Source organism: Lissotriton helveticus, chromosome 6, assembly GCF_964261635.1.
Source record: "Lissotriton helveticus chromosome 6, aLisHel1.1, whole genome shotgun sequence".
Classification (NCBI taxonomy): Eukaryota; Metazoa; Chordata; class Amphibia; order Caudata; family Salamandridae; genus Lissotriton; species Lissotriton helveticus.
In genome coordinates, this window is record NC_136067.1 from 704,993,525 (window position 1) to 705,012,156 (window position 18,632).

The 18,632-nt window shown below is 46.8% G+C and overlaps 1 long non-coding RNA gene across 1 annotated transcript in view; it reads left to right on the forward strand.

Annotated features, from left to right (window-relative positions):
- The window catches only part of LOC144761493 (uncharacterized), a 1,162,967-nt gene that overhangs the window by 898,375 nt on the left and 245,960 nt on the right, over positions 1–18,632 (forward strand). Inside the window, exon 3 of the long non-coding RNA XR_013595746.1 lies at positions 6,988–7,037. This is a non-coding gene — a long non-coding RNA (uncharacterized LOC144761493). The remainder of the gene's footprint in view (positions 1–6,987; positions 7,038–18,632) is intronic.

Consider the following 18,632-nt stretch of genomic DNA (forward strand, 5'->3'; position numbering starts at 1 on the left):
GCTCCCCTCTGACCACACAGGTAAGGACAGAGGGGCATATTACCAAGGAATAGCGATTTTATCGCAAAATGCACTTAGCGCATTTTTTTTAATCGCTGCTTTTCGCTGGATATGTTAGCGGAGAAAACATGCTATTAGCAACGTTTTTCTTGATTGTGCTAAAATATCCAGCGATATCGGCGACATGCGTGAATATCATTGAGAATACAGCGATATTCACGCATTAGCGACTAAATGCTCTTAGCCATGTTAGCCATGTTATCCACCTCCCATTGTATAACATGGCTAAGAACTGGTCTGGGCAGGTGTTAGTATTTAGAGATATTGGCGCTTAGCAAAAATATTTCCATCGCTACGCCTGCCTTGCTAATAGGCGATAGCGACGTTAGCGACTGCTTTCAGTCGCTAACTGGTTAGGTATGCCCACTTTGCATGTCATTAGCGATAAACATCGCTGACATGCAAAGCGGGCCCCAAACCGCTCACTATCGCGTAAAAGCTGTCGCTAGCATCAGTTTGCGACAGCTTGCTAATAGGGCGATAGAATTATCGCCGCTAATGTGGCAATAATTGCCTATCGCCCAAAGTTTGCAAACTCGATCAAGTACAGGAAGGAAGTAAAGTCTTAGCTCATCTGCTATTGCACCAACCTTTGTGAAACCTCCACAATTTACTGATGAGAAAGAGCCTGAAATCGAAAGGGCTTTGAAAATATGTTCTGCCAGAATCATTGGAAATGGTCCAAGGCAGTCGCCCCATGACGACATCACTCAGAGAGAGGGTATTGATAGAGGATTCATGTGTGCCCTTTCTATGGAAGACACATCCAGGTGTTCTTGCAGCTCCCCGATGAGTCAGCATCAGAGATCTGCCTACCATGGAAAGAGCATTTCCTTGCTGTTTCCCTGAAGCTGCTCTAGTTATTGTTTAACATCCCCACCCACGGTTGAGTTTATTTAGTAAATCGATGCAGTGATAGGCTGGTCTGTCACCATGGAGGAACAGCTTTGATACTGTACAGAGTCATATACGGTTCTTGAGATCTGACACTCTAGAGACATCAACATGGGACTGCACACAACACGTAACATTGTTACCTGGATTATAAATAGCTCACCTGGAAGATAGACACACACAGTTTTGATTGGCACAGCCTACAACGAGATGCAGCCGCAAGGTGTGCGGCAGGTGCTGCAGCACATCAAAACTGGAGGCAGATCAGAAAGAGAATGAAAAACAATGCGGTCTTTCAATAAGCTTTAATTTTATGCAGCATTAGCAGTTTGTTCCTGTTCAGGCGAAAACTCAGTGGTAATTAGGCGAGCTACCTCCAACAAGCATTGCACATTGCTTGGCATGCATATGTAAGTTTATATTATGTGGCTTCAAAGAGATGGCCTTTGCTAACAAACCTTTGCCACTCTGGTGATTGATCCTATGCAAAATGAAGGATTGAAGCACTTAAAATGCCCCAATGTATAAATATATTATTTTTGAAGTTTGCAAATAAAAATGAATCCTCATTTTCAGTTGCGCCTTTTATTAATTGTGGAATGTGGTGGCAGGCACGTTTCAAAGTATGGTGAAGCAACAAGCCAATACACATTTATTTTTCCCTTTTGTGTGCGAATGGGTAAAGCCATACCGAAACATTGTCTCTTTTAAATTTCTGCTGTTTATGAAGAAAAATTGTTCAAATATATGCAAATATTTATTAATATTGCATCAGAATGCATATAATGTCTCGAGCTACCATCTCATCCTCCTCCTACCTCTCCAATAAACACACGCCTTCAGCTAAAAGATGTTTCCTTATTTCCTGCATGCATTTGTTCAGTAACACCACGAGACTTTAGAACCCCTATAATTTCAGTTAGCTGATGCCCCTGGCCAGCTCACCCGTCAGAAAATTGCTTCAGCACCACTGGTGAGATAGGCTTCCTGAAGCTCGTCACTGCCCCTACGATCTGCTTACTGAAGCTCGTCACTGACTCTACGATCTGCTTCCTGAAGCTCTTCACTGACTCTACGGTCTGCTTCCTGAAGCTTTTCACTGACTCTACGATCTGCTTCCTGAAGCTCTTCACTGACTCTACGGTCTGCTTCCTGAAGCTTGCCACTACTATCTGCTTCCTGAAGCTCGCCACTACTATCTGCTTCCTGAAGCTCGCCACTACTATCTGCTTCCTGAAGCTCGTCACTGCCCCTACTATCTGCTTCCTGAAGCTCGTCACTGCCCCTGCTATCTGCTTCCTGAAGCTCGCCACTGCGCCTGCTATCTGCTCCCTGAAGCTTGTCACTGCCCCTACTATCTGCTTCCTGGAGCTCATCACTGCCCCTGCTATCTGCTTCGTGAAGCTCGTCACTGCCACTACTATCTGCTTCCTGAAGCTCGCCACTACTATCTGCTCCCTGAAGCTTGTCACTGCCCCTACTATCTGCTTCCTGGAGCTCATCACTGCCCCTGCTATCTGCTTCGTGAAGCTCGTCACTGCCACTACTATCTGCTTCCTGAAGCTCGCCACTACTATCTGCTCCCTGAAGCTTGTCACTGCCCCTACTATCTGCTTCCTGGAGCTCATCACTGCCCCTGCTATCTGCTTCGTGAAGCTCGTCACTGCCACTACTATCTGCTTCCTGGAGCTCATCACTGCCCCTGCTATCTGCTTCGTGAAGCTCGTCACTGCCACTACTATCTGCTTCCTGAAGCTCGCCACTACTATCTGCTCCCTGAAGCTTGTCACTGCCCCTACTATCTGCTTCCTGGAGCTCATCACTGCCCCTGCTATCTGCTTCGTGAAGCTCGTCACTGCCACTACTATCTGCTTCCTGAAGCTCGTCACTACTATCTGCTCCCTGAAGCTTGTCACTGCCCTACTATCTGCTTCCTGGAGCTCATCACTGCCCCTGCTGTCTGCTTCGTGAAGCTTGTCACTGCCACTACTATCTGCTCCCTGAAGCTTGTCACTGCCCTATCTACTTCCTGGAGCTCGTCACTGCCCCTGCTATCTGCTTCCTGATGCTCGTCACTGCCCTACTATCTGCTTCCTGAAGCTCGTCACTGCCCTACTATCTGCTTCCTGGAGCTCATCACTGCCCCTGCTATCTGCTTCGTGAAGCTTGTCACTGCCACTACTATTTGCTCCCTGAAGCTTGTCACTGCCCTATCTACTTCCTGGAGCTCGTCACTGCCCCTGCTATCTGCTTCCTGATGCTCGTCACTGCCCTACTATCTGCTTCCTGGAGCTCGTCACTGCCCTATATGCTTCCTGAAGCTCGTCACTGCCCCTACTATCTGCTTCCTGGAGCTCGTCACTGCCCTACTACATGCTTCCTGGAGCTCGTCACTGCCCCTACTATCTGCTTCCTGGAGCTCATCACTGCCCCTGCTATCTGCTTCGTGAAGCTTGTCACTGCCACTACTATTTGCTCCCTGAAGCTTGTCACTGCCCTATCTACTTCCTGGAGCTCGTCACTGCCCCTGCTATCTGCTTCCTGATGCTCGTCACTGCCCTACTATCTGCTTCCTGGAGCTCGTCACTGCCCTATATGCTTCCTGAAGCTCGTCACTGCCCCTACTATCTGCTTCCTGGAGCTCGTCACTGCCCTACTACATGCTTCCTGGAGCTCGTCACTGCCCCTACTATCTGCTTCCTGGAGCTCGTCACTGCCCCTACTATCTGCTTCCTGAAGCTTGTCACTGCCCCAGCTATTGGCTTCCTCAAGCTCGCCACTGTGCCTGCTATCTGCTCCCTGAAGCTTGTCACTGCCCTATCTGCTTCCTGGAGCTCGTCACTGCCCCTGCTATCTGCTTCCTGATGCTCGTCACTGCCCTACTATCTGCTTCCTGGAGCTCGTCACTGACCTATACGCTTCCTGAAGCTCGTCACTGCCCCTACTATCTGCTTCCTGATGCTCGTCACTGCCATACTATCTGCTTCCTGGAGCTCGTCACTGCCCTACTATCTGCTTCCTGATGCTCGTCACTGCCATACTATCTGCTTCCTGGAGCTCGTCACTGCCCTTTAGGCTTCCTGAAGCTCGTCACTACCCCTACTATCTGCTTCCTGGAGCTCGTCACTGCCCTACTATCTTCTTCCTGGAGCTCGTCACTGCCCTACTATCTGCTTCCTGGAGCTCGTCACTGCCCTATAGGCTTCCTGAAGCTCGTCACTGCTCCATATCATTTGCGATGCTCGGTAGGCAGTGGCACACTGAGGAGAATTGGGACAGGAATAATTATACAGATGCAATGGGTTGCTGTGCAGGTGAGCAGCACAGCTACTGTTCCAGTCACAGTCCATTTACATTTTGTGTTGCGGAGGCCATTGCGGTGTCTCTGGTCTCGGTACCTACCCCAGCACTGCAGCTCCATGGAGTGCACTGCTCGTCGCCTTTGCTGTGGGGTATGAGCTCCTCCACGTGGACTCATAAAGCTGCTCCACCAGTGAATAAATCCTATGTCCTTCATGAAGAAAAACGCAATACATCATTTCTGACAGCTACAACAGTAAAACGAGTGCATTGTGTGGGCGGATTCAAAACGCGAAGGACGTTTACAACAACTACTGACTTGACATGAAGTGGGGTGCTGGCCTATTCCACTTTACTCTGCATTAAGGATGTTACCTCTTCGAGTCAGCTACTAATGTGTCTAGCTAGAACTACAATTATTAACACTAGATGTGCAGATCTGAACATGGTAAAGCAATTCAAATTCAGAGTAATAAACATATATCCCCCAAAAGCAATACCATCGACCACCAGCAGGAAGACAAAAAGGCATGTTTCTTCTACACTTGAAAGACACCGTCACCTTGTACAAATCCTGTCTTAAGTGTCACTTTGCTGGAATTTCCTGGATGATTTCAGTCAGTACTACTGTCTTGCAGTAGAAACCCAACAATGATTAAAGAAAATACTTCTTCAGCAACTCCAACTTAAATAAATTATTCTGTGGAAAAGAAAACTTGAGGGCTTGACACGTCTCCAAATAAATACAAGAAATGTGGGACAATACAAAAAACTATTGTGGCTTTCCATCTTCACTCATATGCTTTCATATATGCTTTTCATCCTGTGAAACTTGACACGTTTCCATGTGGTGGTCAACAGCAAATACAATCTTTCGATTCGCATTGAAAGAATTTGCATAATATTCATTATTTAGAAGCAATATAATACATTTTGGGGCAGATTTATGACAACTGGCGCATCCCTGCAAATCAGCAGGTAGGCACCAGATAAGTTGCGTCACGCAAGTTTAACCATGCGCCACCACAAATGCGGCGCATTTACTATACAGCACATCGTGGTGCAAGGATAAACAGATGCGTGAGGCATCTCCCGTCAGAAGGGTAGCGCATTGCCGGACTAGGAACCACAACCGGCCCTGGCAAAGTGCTCGGACCCAGGATGCTTGTTTCCGGTCCAGGGAAGACATGGCTTGGCAGTTAGGGCTGGACTGTTCCCATGAGGCACAGGGTCAGACTGATTTGCATATGGCCATGTCTGAACTGGGGCGGCGGAGTGAGCTAAAGAATGGTGATGGATTAAACTCAGATCAGTTGACTGGGGGTGAGTGTTTGATTTGCGCAAACGCTCCGTCCATCATCCCCTTTTGTATCGCTTGGTATCTCCGGGGAGGCACTGCTCCATGTGGTCACGACTGTCCTGAGCATCCTCCTCCCCCACCCAGATATTTCTGGTGTAGGCACAGCACACAGGGTGTATTTTCTTGTCATAACACTGGGGCTGATTTTCCAGCCTGAAAATCCATCAAGTAAACTCGCAGGAGCTGGGGGACAAGCACAGTCCGATCTGACCCCAACAAACCCCCTTCTAGGACATGCAGCATCCCCCCCTGTCTTGCTGCAGCCCCCAACCGATGGCCCACACCCCCACCTAGTGCCCAACATCGGATCTCCTGCCTGCATTTCCTACTTTTCAGCGCAGGTGGAAGATATGAGCTTTATTTCAAAGAACTGGGGGCCTCATTTATGAGAAATGACGCATCGCTGCGTGAAAGCAGCGATGCGTCACTTCTCAGTGCGCACTCCTTGCGACATACCTGAATCGTCATATTTAATGTATGACGCATCATGTCGCAAGGAGTTACAGATACGTCAGTATTTCTGACGTATCTGTAAGCGCAAAAGTGACGCATTGCTGGAGTGTGTCACAAAAGTGATGCAACTCCAGCCATGCTTCCTTTAAAGGGCTTGCGTCAGTCTTACACCTGCTGTGAGGCAGGCGCAAGATTTTGACGCAAAGGTGTCCTAGAAGTGACGCAGTGAAATCTCAGATTTCACTGCGTCACTTCTACAAAGCTTTTTGCGGGGAAACGCCCCCTCCTGCATACATTATACCTGACACATGTATAATGTAGCGCAGGGGTTTACAAAGTGACGCATCTGCTTAGATGCGTCACTTTGTAAATAGAGCGCAACAGGAGGCATGTTTTACGCCGCCGATGCGTCACAAAAAGTGACGCATCGGAAGCGCAAAACTGACGCACGGCCTCATAAATGAGGCCCTGGGCGTTTTGTGTATAAGTTGACCAGGATACATCGGGACAGCGTGGTTATTCCCTATTCTATTGTGAATAAAATGCAATTCCACAATATTGGCTGGATATTCCACATTGTACGGGCATTTACTGGTGTGAAGTTTTTTCTCTCCCAGTACCTACAACTTGTAATACACCCGGTATCAGAAATCTGCCATCGCTATTCCACCCCATGTTTGCTCCAATGACAGTGTTCTCATTTGTTAAAGCCCCCCCCCCCATTACTACAAACGTGGCGTGCTGAAGTCTTATGCACGTCTCTGTAATTGGGCTACAGCATCCCCTTGGACTAACTATACAAGCGTTGTGAATTTGCTACTTGATAACTGCTTTATTGAGAGTACACCATAAGACAAATAAACGTCATAAAGTGAAATAAATTAATGTTTAACGTTTGTTATACTTTGGTTTTTTTTCAGATTACCGCCACCAGCCACAAAAACAACAAACACAGCCATCAACGTTGATAGTGAGTATTCTCATGGATATGACAGTTTTTTGCCCATTTAGATAATATAATAATTGCTTGCAATGTGCATTAAATATTGCAACCATTTTTATCATGTTATGTGAACTTTCCCTAAACCCAATTCACAAAGGATCACAGGCAAATGATCTCCGGCAGAAAGCCCCACTGCACCATTGGGCATTGCATCGCCAGCCCAATGAGGCGCTGCCTGATGATGAAGCATGACATCCCTCGGGGTGCGTGAGGGCTCTTGCTCCTTATATGTGTGCCTCCTTGGTCAGGACCATACCCCTTTTCCCTCTATAGGAACAGCATACCTCTTGATTTTATAGTTTATACCTAGGGGTGCGTGTGCTGGACCTTTTTTGCCCCTAGTCCCCACTTGATTTCTGTTACTTTATATCGGTCCTCATGTATTTCTCAGAGAAATTAATAAGTATGTTCTAGCAAAGCCTGGAGTAAGACACACCTACCCTTCACAGGAAATGGACTGGACAGTCGGGTGTAATGCACACCTGAAACAGGAGTAAGACACAACTGCTCATAGGAAAACCTTTGTGAGCTGGGCTCTTTGTGCTTCTATGGCACTGAATTGAACTTCACACGCAGGCTGTATGCTAATTTTGGATTATTCTCTATCTGAGTGTTTCCTAATATAAAGTTAGAGGCACCACTAATACTCCTGCCCCATTATCAATGCTGCTCCATTGACTCATTTATTCCTCCTGTGCCATTTAATAGTCAAGAATTGAGTTCTCGTATCGCTCAACCTCAGGAGTACCCTATGGGGCAGATTTATGTTAACTGGCGCATCCCCAGGGATGCGCCAGTTAACATGCGCCACAGTGCGCCACTGCTCCGCCACCCATGGTGCGCCGCATTTATGATGCGGCGCACCATGGTGCAAGGCAGTGAGGATGCGTGATGCATCTCTCGGCGTACGGGCGGCGCATTGCAGGAGTCATGTCGCAAGTGCGACATGACTCCTGCAATGCACAGGAGCCTCCTATTCAATGCATGTTGCGTCACCCTTACGCCTGCTTCAAGCAGGCGTAAGGAATTGACGTAGAAAGTGACTTAGTGAAATCTCATAGATATCACTCAGCCACTTTTAAGAGGCGTTCCTGTGCAGGAACCCCCCCCTGCGCAGGAACGCCTCCTTATGGCGCAGGGCTTTCCAACGTGACGCATCTCTTAGATGCGTCACGTTGTAAATAGGGCGCATTGTTTGCACCACCGTTGCGTCACATTTAGTGACGCAATTGCGGCGCAAGGAGGCGCAAGGGCATCATAAATCTGCCCTTAGTATCCATCAGTGGACTCAACTCTTCCTAATCACTGTTCTTGGGGTCTTGGTCTAGCTCAGTTTAAACAAATAAATGCATCCATTTCCAAGTTACACCAATATGTTAAATGAATGTGCAAAACTCGATATGTGGTGTCTTCCTTATATGAAACGACTCGCAAATCCCACTGCAGACAAAGAGGACCATCGTTGTTCCAACATGCCAGAGAAGCTGCAGCCAATCACAGGAGGATCCATCACTTTTCCTCGTCAGGATATAGTGGTGTGCTAGATATCCCACATCCCAACTATAGGCCTACTAGTACTGTGGTCTGCCTGCACCATAGGTAGTCCCTAGATGCATTGTGTGCACAATTTCAGGCTGGTTCCACTGCTGTCCCTTTCCTAGTGAATTCTGGTTGCTCTCCAGGCATTGCATGAACTCAGTGAATCCCTCACAGAAATATCCAATGTTGAATTGTCCTTACAGAGAAGCCTTGAACTCTTTCCTTACCCAATGTGATACAAAGTCTCGTCTGTCAACTCCAATCAAAACTAAGACATATAGTAGCTGGAACTGGCAGTACCTCTAGTGTGACCAAGGAAGGTTCCTGAATCATTGGAACCCTTCTTACAGCTGAGGGTTTTCTGTGCCTTATGCCTCTCGTATTATTCAGTAAAGCATCTGTTGACCCTGGGTCTAATGCAATAAGTCAGCATTTGTAAATTCATATACATTTCTGAATTTGTAATGCACAAACGTACGTTGTGATTTGCAGTGAGCATTTCAGTTTGTAATGCAAATGGTAAATTTGGTAAAAACGATGATTTGTGGCGCATCATTTCATCCCTATGGCAATTTTGCAATTCATATTGAAGCATTATTGTGACTAAGGCTGGTGTTTAGGCAGTGACCCAGCTGAGTTGGAGGAAATTTGAATGTTAGGGGCGCTTCATGCATAACACATTATAACTTTTTCCCCACAAAACATCTCTAGGACACATTTGCACCTTTTTCCCTCAATTGTTAGGAATTCTAAAGGTTTCCAGTGTTTATGAATTGCCCAGCAGGGAACCAAATAAATAGCCAAAATATAAAAACATTTTTTTTGGTTTTTTTAAATATTGGAAGACACTACTATGCAAGAAACCTTTTGTTTTTTTCTATAAATGGCATAAACAAATGGATTGCTATGCTAAGATTGGCATCTCCTCAGCTTTTAGGAACAAGCAGTTTGAAAAAAATCAAATTGTTTATGACATTTTTTGCAGTTTTTTAAAGTCATAGCTGATTTTTCCTATTTTTTATGGTTTACATCTACTTGCAATTTGTGGTTGAAACAGGTGTAAAACCCAAAGGTGAACCAAGAAAGCTATACATTTTTGAAAAGTAGACAACATTCTGAATTCAGAAAGTGGTCAATTATGTAGCATACTCATGCTTTTCTCAAAGAAATGAAATGTTGAAATAAAACACATATCAAAAATAAGTAGGAAATAAAAGCAATAAGTAACAGCATTGTGTACTGTAATGTTTTTCCCCGATGGCCGATTTACAAAAGTAATGTACTGTTACATTTGTGAGACCCTTCTGGTTACCTGAATATATTTAGCATTTGCTGATTATCCAAAAGCTGGTTATACTTAGCGCTGACACTTGAGACACAGCTTATAATGCTATTTTATTGTGTACCAACTATGCAGAGGTTCCCATGGGAATATGCAGTAAATGAAAAATGGGTATGATGAAACCTAGGCATTTTTCAAATGTGCTCTAGATAGTGAGTATAGGCAGGGCCGGACTGACTACCGGGCAGTTTGGAATGCTGCCGAGCTGCTGGCTGATTTTACTGCAGTGGGGGCTGATTTCGTTCATGGAGACCTGCGTGTGCTTTGAAATAATAAACGCGAAACGAATTTCGTTTAGTACACGCTGGTCCCCATCAACGAAATATACCCCCAGCTCAGCAGCATTCCAAACTGCCCAGCAGCCAGTCCGGCCCTGAGTATAGGGATAGAATTTATTTGTGCAACTCTGTGTTTGGAGTTATCCACACTGTGATGTAATTCAAAGAACATTTTGGAAAATGTTTTATTCCTGCACACTATTATATTTGGAAGCCAAAAATGGAGAGAAATACACTTTATAATGATAAATGTTCTACTATTTGGTGCCCCAACATTTCTCGCTATAAAAGCAGTACTCCACTCGGTTGGTTAGGCCTATTAGCTGCAACATAAGAGTTTTAAAAATGCAGCGTGAAGACATCAATATTTTGCCTTGAAAATTGATCCATTTTGGTGATGTAAGAAACTGCTGTATTTAGGCCCAAGCATGGCAGTATCCCAAGGCAAACCTATCAAACCCAAACATTTCTGAATACTATGTTATGTTATGTTATGTTAATATTATTTTTATAGCGCACAGCTGCCCCAGCAAAGGGGCGTCCTGGCGCTTTAGACAGGTACTATAACATAACACAGAAAAGGAATAGGAAAGAAAGAAAGGGACAACTACTCAGAAGCAGAAAACAAGAAAGTTTTGATGGCACGCCTGAAGGTGAGCAGATCATTCAAAGCTCGGATGTGCACCGGGAGCGAATTCCACAGCCCCGCAGCAAGCACCCGGTAAGAGCGGCCACCCATTCGGCAAAGTTTAAAGCGAGGGCAAACTGCCAGATGAAGAGCCTCTGATCTTAAGGATGTCAAAGGGATGTAGGGAATAAGCAAGTTAGTCAGAGCCGGCGGCGACGAAAGTTTCATGATTTTAAAGGCCAGACAGAGCGCTTTAAACTTGATCCTCTGCCTGACCGGTAACCAATGTAGGGCCGAGATGGTGCCCGAGGCGGAACAGTGTCTGGGAAGACCAACAATGGCCCGGGCATTTTGTACCCTTTGAAGTCTGGATGCCTCAGCTTGATTCACCCCTAGCATCAGCGCACTTCCATAGTCCAGCCGGGATAAAACTGAAGCTTGGACCACGAGCTGCCGAGTGGGAGGATCGAAGTATTTCAGGACTGGCCTTATGCCACGCAAGATACCATAACAGGTTGCTGCAACCTTCTTCGTGTGGCCTATGAAGGTGAGCGCGGGGTCCAGCCAAATTCCTAGATTTTTCACTTCTAAGGCTGGGATAGGAGTGATGCCCAGCTCTGGAGGCCACCACTGGTCTCCCCATAACTCAGCATGTTTCCCCAAGACCAGCACTTCAGTTTTGGTGGCATTCAACTGTAAGCAGTTGGTACGAAGCCAACTCGCTACTGCCACAAGTCCGGCTCGGAATCTGGGGGCCTCCACTTCAGGGTCTCCACTTAGTGTCACCGCCAGCTGCGTATCGTCAGCGTATGAGGTCATCGTCAAACCCCACTTTTTGACGACTGCAGCTAGCGGTTTCACATATAGGTTGAACAAGGTAGGGCTCAACGAGGAGCCCTGTGGGACCCCCAGGCCCAGGGGATGGATGGTAGATTGGCAGGGTGGTATTGCCACTTTAAAGGTTCGATCTGAAAGGAAAGATCGAAACCACTGAAGAGCGGTGCCTGCTACTCCAGCTCCCTCTAGGCGTTGGATCAGTGTATGGTGGGACACAGTATCAAAAGCAGCGCTCAGATCTAATAGCAGGAGCGCTGCCGTACGTCCGGAGTCAAGTACCAGGCGTAGATGCTCGATAATATAGAGCAAGGCGGTCTCGGTACTGTGTCCTGGCCGGAAGCCGTTTTGGCTGGAGTCCAATATCTGGTTACGGGCCAGGTGAGCAGATAAGATTGAATTAACATGGGCTTCAGTGACTTTGGCAGTCCATGGCAGAAGAGAAATGGGGCGGTAGTTCTCAGGCAATAGAGGATCAGAATTTGCCTTTTTCAAGATAGGGGTAACTACCGCCAGCTTCTACGCAGAAGGGACCGTTCCAGTGGACAGCGACATGTTAATTAAAGTAAGAATCGGTGCTCGACACAGCGGGGAAAGCGTACTAATAAGAGCTGGCTTTAGCGGATCCAGGGGAGAGCCTGATTTGACGCTAAGGCTAAGTTTGTCAAAAGCCTCAGCAGACAGATCAGGTAAAAAAGTCAACATCTCGTACCCCAAAGAATTAGGGTCAACTGGCTCTGGATCCGGTCGGCACGGGTCAAATCCTCGATATATTTTCTGCACTTTCTCCAGGAAGAAAGTTGCCAAATTCTCACAGTGGGAGTCAGTGCAGATCTCTGCCGAGGTAGCTCTTTTATTCATAAGGTCTTTCAAGACCTTGAATATTAGTTTAGAGGGATTACTACTAGATTGAAATTCCTGAGCATAGAATGCGGCCCGTGTTCTGCAGATTGCCCTGTGATAGTGCTTGAGTTTGGTATAATACAAGGTTTTCAGGGGAGGATCATAAGATCTTCTCCAGTCCCTCTCCGGCAAGTTTTTTTGAGCTCGGCGAGAGAATCGTTATACCACAGGCTGGGTGACTTTGAATGACCTTTCGACCAGCGCATAGGTATAAGGGAATCAAGAGCGCCTAAAATCCATGTGCAAAATAGATGGTAACCATGATCCACATTCAAAAAAGCGCTCAGGGGTTTCTGCTCCAGCAGTCTATAGAACTCTTCAAGTTTAAGCTTGTGCCAATGCCTTTTGAAAATTAGCCTATCCACAGGTTTAAATGCCTTATCGTGAATATGACAAAAGACTTCCACTAGCAAATGATCCGTCCATCCCATCAACATCGGGTCAGACACCTTCACCCTCTCAAGAGTGGAAAAAAAGGGATCGAGGATATGACCTCCAGTGTGGGTGGGAAGAGTAACTAACTGGACCAGTTGAAGAGCTTCAAGATCCGCTAGCAAGGTGTTAACTGCAGTGGACGACCTGTTGTCAAAATGAATATTAAGGTCACCCATGATGTTAAAATTCGCACAGTCAAGCGCTAAGGAGCTTACCATATCGGCAAGAGCGGACTTGAAGACAGAGTCATTGCCAGGTGGGCGGTAAATAAGCAGACCGCTAAACGTAAAATGATGGCTAAAAGCCACTTTAAAGAGGGCGCTTTCACACGCAGGCAGCCCAAGAGCTTTCCATTCAGCAGGGAAGCAGGATTTAACAGCCATGGCAATGCCACCTCCTCTCGTCATCCGATTCAGAGTGAAGATCGTGTAGTCTGATGGGAAAGTAAGATTCAGAATGGCGGTATTCGAATCCTGGAGCCAGGTTTCGGTAAGAAGAAAAAGATCAGGATCATCTTTTTCGATGAGGTCACGTATAAGCTGGTAGTGTTTGGCCAATGACCTCACATTTAAACTCCAGATCCGGAGGCCTCGGTCTACATTAATATTGCGCTTGGTCGGGATGACATCTTCCAGTGAATGGATCTTAATCGGGCTCTCTATGCACCAATCCTTACAGGCGCAAACATATGGGCCAGATCGAGGGTCCACAGGATCACATAGGCAGACCGCAACCCTTTTCCCAATTGTTAACAGATCAGCCCGAGTGTACTTAAACATTGCTAGGGCGTGCCAGATAAAGTAGCAACCAAAAAGCAAAGGAACAGAGCCCTACCACATCTCGCGCCTTCTCGTCGCTGACGGGCGCAGACGGGCAGGACTCTGGCACGACTCAGGCTAAGCGAGGGCGTCCCACCTGCGCGTCCCGCTGCGCGGGAGATGAAAGCTTTAAGTAGGCGGCCCAATCCCAGCGCGAGCGCGAGAACGCTCCAAAATGGCGCCCGTAGATAGAATAACGAGCCCAAGGCAAGATGGCGCCCACAAGGACCACTCCCGGGACCCGGACCCGCCAAAACGGCGGTGATACAAACTTTTAAATGCAGTGAGAGGGAGGGGACGAAACCCAGCCAAATCCTGCTAAAAACAGGGGAACAAATAAGAAATCAGAATCAAATAAAATACAAAATCAGGGCAGTTTTAAAAAGCTAGATCGCCAGCAGCAGCGCACACACAAGATTCTAGGAAGGTATGACTCACATTGATTCCACTACATTTTCCTATTTCTTACCCAGAATGGACTTCAAACATTTGTATAAAGCCATAAATTTTTCTCAAATTTCTATCAGGGAAAGTTCACGAATCTGTGGCTATCCACATAATTCCTACCTTCCAGCATTACCAAACTTCGTCCCAAAAAATTTAGCCAAAGTTTGAAGATTGCAGGGCAGTCAAAGTAAGAAAACCTTGTACGATCCATACATGTCACACCAACCTGGAATCCTTGGGTGTCTGGGTTTAGCAGGTTCCCCTGGGTGACGACCACGACAGGCAAAACAACTGAATCAATATGGAAATAAAATGTTGTAAATCTCAGGATTCTTTGCTTGACAATGAGGTGGAAAAACACCTACAAGAAAAAATAAAAAATATTTTTCAACAAGCAGTGCACAGAATAAAAACTAAAGCTCAACTACAATTTTCCATTTTCATGTTCCAGGCCCAATTGGCACCTTCAGAAAAGGGAAAATGCTGAAAATTAATTATGTGCCCTGTCAGGCGATTCCCTGCCTGCCACCCAACTACTTTGTTTGGGAAAATCTTTATTGTTGGGGAAGCTGTTGGGTCCCCGGCAGTCTGAAAAATAACATTGTCTTACAGCAAGCATATTTTTGGGGTCTCAAAAAGCACATATTACCATAATAGTCTTTTCTACTAAAAGAAACTACTTTGCGTGAGGGTATGCTCTTTGTGAAAGGGCAGCTTGCCCTCACTTCGAGAGAAGGTATCTAATGGCTGAAGTGGGCTGCCTCATTTCCCCATGCTTTCTGCTGTAGAGGGATGAATACAAATGGGAATGATACACAATAAACCATTGATGATGAGGGCTGACTGAAAGCCCTGAAATATTTATAGATTGCCCTCACTCTCAGTGAAGTTATCCAATGGCTGAAGAGTGATGAAGCATTGCCCAAGCTGTATTCTGTATTTGTAGGGTGAACAGACGTCCTGGATTTCCCTAGACACTGGCGGTCACCAGTAGGTAGTTATAGTTAGGACCTATTTTCCATAGGAAATCTGCAACATTCTATTTGCAATAACCTTGGCACCGATTGACGAATCTTCACGAAATTTTAAAAACGTATGGCCCGCTCCGGTTTGCTCCTAAGGAAAAATGGGGGTCCCAAAATACGTTTTCCCCATGTTATTTCCCGATAGGAAATATTAGACACAGCTACAGCCCGAACTGCTGAACGGAATTACACCAAATTTTGCAAAAAGGTAGCCCTAGGTTCAGAAAGTGCCCCTTTTTTAAATGGTGAAAATCCGTTCAGTAGTTCCTGAGAAATTCAAAAAATAGTGATGAAAAAATCATTTTGCCATAGGAAACTTTAGACACTGTTATGGCAAAAACTGCTGAACAGAATTACACTAAATTTGGCAAAAAGGTACTACTTGGCTCAGAAAGCTACCTTTTAAAACATTGTGTAAATCCGTTCAGTAGTTTTTGAGAAATTAAGCAATAAAGAAAGTGATATCTACGGCCGCGGTGGATCCGCGCACCCTCCCGATCACGAGCTTTATGCTAATTGGCTGTCAACACTCCAAACCAGGAAGTGTTGGCAGCCATCTTGGGAAATCAGTCAAACTAAGGCTCAAAACGCAAAAAGGGGACAGGGTAGAAACACCCTGACCCCCTAGGCCTGCTTAGGGGGTCCCACAAGGACCCCAAGCCCCCCCCCCCCACATTTTTTATTTTTTTTTAAATCGGCAAAATCTGCGCAGGGTGCCCGGATACTGCAGAGAAGAAAAAAAAACGAAGCGCGGGCTCCGGCACTTCATTGCTATTTAGCCCCAGGGGGGCCAACAGGGGCCCCCGAGGACCACCACCCCCGGGATTTGAAAATAAATAGGTGAGGAGGCTCAAAGGCCCCCCAAGCCCCGGGGACCGACACCCCCCGGGGCTTTTGTTTTTATAAAAATAAAAAATAAATAACCTGTGTGGGGGCGGTCAATCCCTCCCACATGCCCCGAGGACCGCCACCTCCCTGGGGCTCTAAATATTATAATTGGGGATCCATGACCCCCGGGGCTTGTGTTTTTATAAAGATAAATAAATAACCTGTGTGGGGGCACTCAAGCCCCCCCCCCACATGCCCCGGGGACAGCTACCCCCGGGGCGTTTTTAAAATTATGTGCGGGGGGGCTCACAGCCCCCCCAGCCCCGGGGACCGCCACCTCAGGGCTTTGAAAATAAATGGGTGGGGGGGCTCAAAGGCCCCTCAAGCCCCGGGGACCACCACCCCGGGGCTTTATTACAACATTTGCGGGGGGCTCATGGCCCCGGGAACCGCCACCCCCCAGGGCTTGTGTTTTTATTAAAAAAAAAAAACCTGTGTGGGGGCGCTCAAGCCTCCCCCCAGCCCCAGGGACCACCACCTCCCTGGAGCTTTTGTAATAATGGGAGGGGGGCAGCGTGGCCCCCCTCCTGGAGCCCTGTCATGGCCCTGGGGACCGCCACCGCCTCGGGGTCCAGCAGTGTCCCGGGGTGCCCACCCACCGGGACACTGCAGTTTGCTATGGCAGGGAGGGGCGGGTCCTGCATCCCCCTCCAAAAGGATATTAAAAAAATGCCCATGCACCGGGTGAATTGGGCATGGGAAGGGGGGTCCACGCGGCCCCCTACCCGTTAATATATATATTTTTTTAACATTGGGGGTCAGGCCCTGGTGGATGGGGACCCCAGGACCCAAAAAAGTAAAAAGAAGAGGGGCTGCCCACTGTACTGCATGGGACTGAGACATAAGAGTTGGAGAGAGGGGGGAAGATGGCGGCCGAGTAGGAGGCTCGGTCGGAGAGCTCCCGTTCCCTCGTGATTCATCGTAGCAGAGGTTGGGGGCAGCTCCAGCATGGTTGCAACTAAACCCAAAGATGAACTAACACGAAGATGATGCATATCGGAGGTTAAAATTTGAATTGAACGAGTACTTGGAAAAAAAACATTTCTACCCAAACTGCGGACTGTACCTGGAATGGTGTTTTTCCCCGGGGACGCCGCTCTCTCGCTGTGCATTGGTGAGAAGGGTGAGGCGTGTTGTTTACCGAACGGCGCCTGGGAGGTTGAGGCTTGTGGTCTCTTACACGACGCATCTGTGGCAAAGAGCGTGCTGCTGGTCTTGAATCCTTCGAGGGCTGTCAGCGGAGTGTTCGGGCGTCGTGAAGCGGGGGGAGGCCTCGGAGGCTTTGGAGTTCGTGTCACAGCGGAGACAGGCAAGTGGAGCGCCGCGCAGAGAGCAAAGACGCGCTGCCGCCGTGCCTCCGGAAGACTAAGCTTTCAGTTCCGGGGTGCGAGCAGCAGAGACAGAGTCAGGACTGGAGAGCAGAGGCTCGAGGGAGTCAGCAGGGCTTCCAGCTCGATAGCGGAGAAAGCAAATGAATTGAATAACGCGACAGGGTTGAGGTATACCCAAGGAAGTGCACTTGATAAAAAAAATGAACACAGAGAGGCAAGATTAGAGGAATTAAATTTCAAGCATGAAGAGAAAGCGATAAATAATAATTTAAATATCGAAAGCATTAAAAGTGCTCGGATTTTGGATATATTGCTTCACAAAGTCTGCGAATCACAGCAAGCCCAACAAGTAAACACTAACAATAAAACACACTATAATTTTAAAAGTGTTAACAGTCAGCCCTGTCAACTTTCTCAATATTTCGGGTTGGGTCAAACATATAAATATCTACAACTTTGTCAGTTTACAAGTATTGAAGAGAAAACCTCCACAAACAATCAGCACATGAGTAGCATCACTGAAACAACGCAGGAGGTTTCAGAAGAGGCTTCAGAAGAGAAAATACCTCAAGATTTAAAAGATCTTCCAAAAAATCAAGTCAAAACTAAATTGGAAACAGGGTCTGAGCCTTGGCATCAAGGAGTTCAGCCTAGCACTGGGAGATCCTTCTACAGTTTACGCAATAGAAAATTTCTGAGTCAAGAGCAGTTCCCAAAAGGTATCACTCCGAGAGTGAGCAGAAAAAAACAAAAGACAATACTCAGAGACTTTCCACAGAACAACATAGAGAAGGAGGAAAGATCAAAAGTAAAAGTAAAAGTTACCCCCTCTCTCAGGTCTTACTTTAAAATCCAGCAACAAGAGCTGAACTCGGGTCTCCCTAGCCCCATACAACCACAAAAATTACTAGAAGCTTGGGGAAGTGAGAAGGAGAAGGAGAAGGAAGGAAAAACCAAATCTACAGATACTCATTCCCCAAGAAAAGTGAATCAACGAGGAATTCCCCTACTAGTTGGAAAACCGAGCCCTAGCAAGACAAAGAAAGGGAGAAAACCTCGAACAAAGAAAAAGAACTTGGTGGAAAATAAGAGTC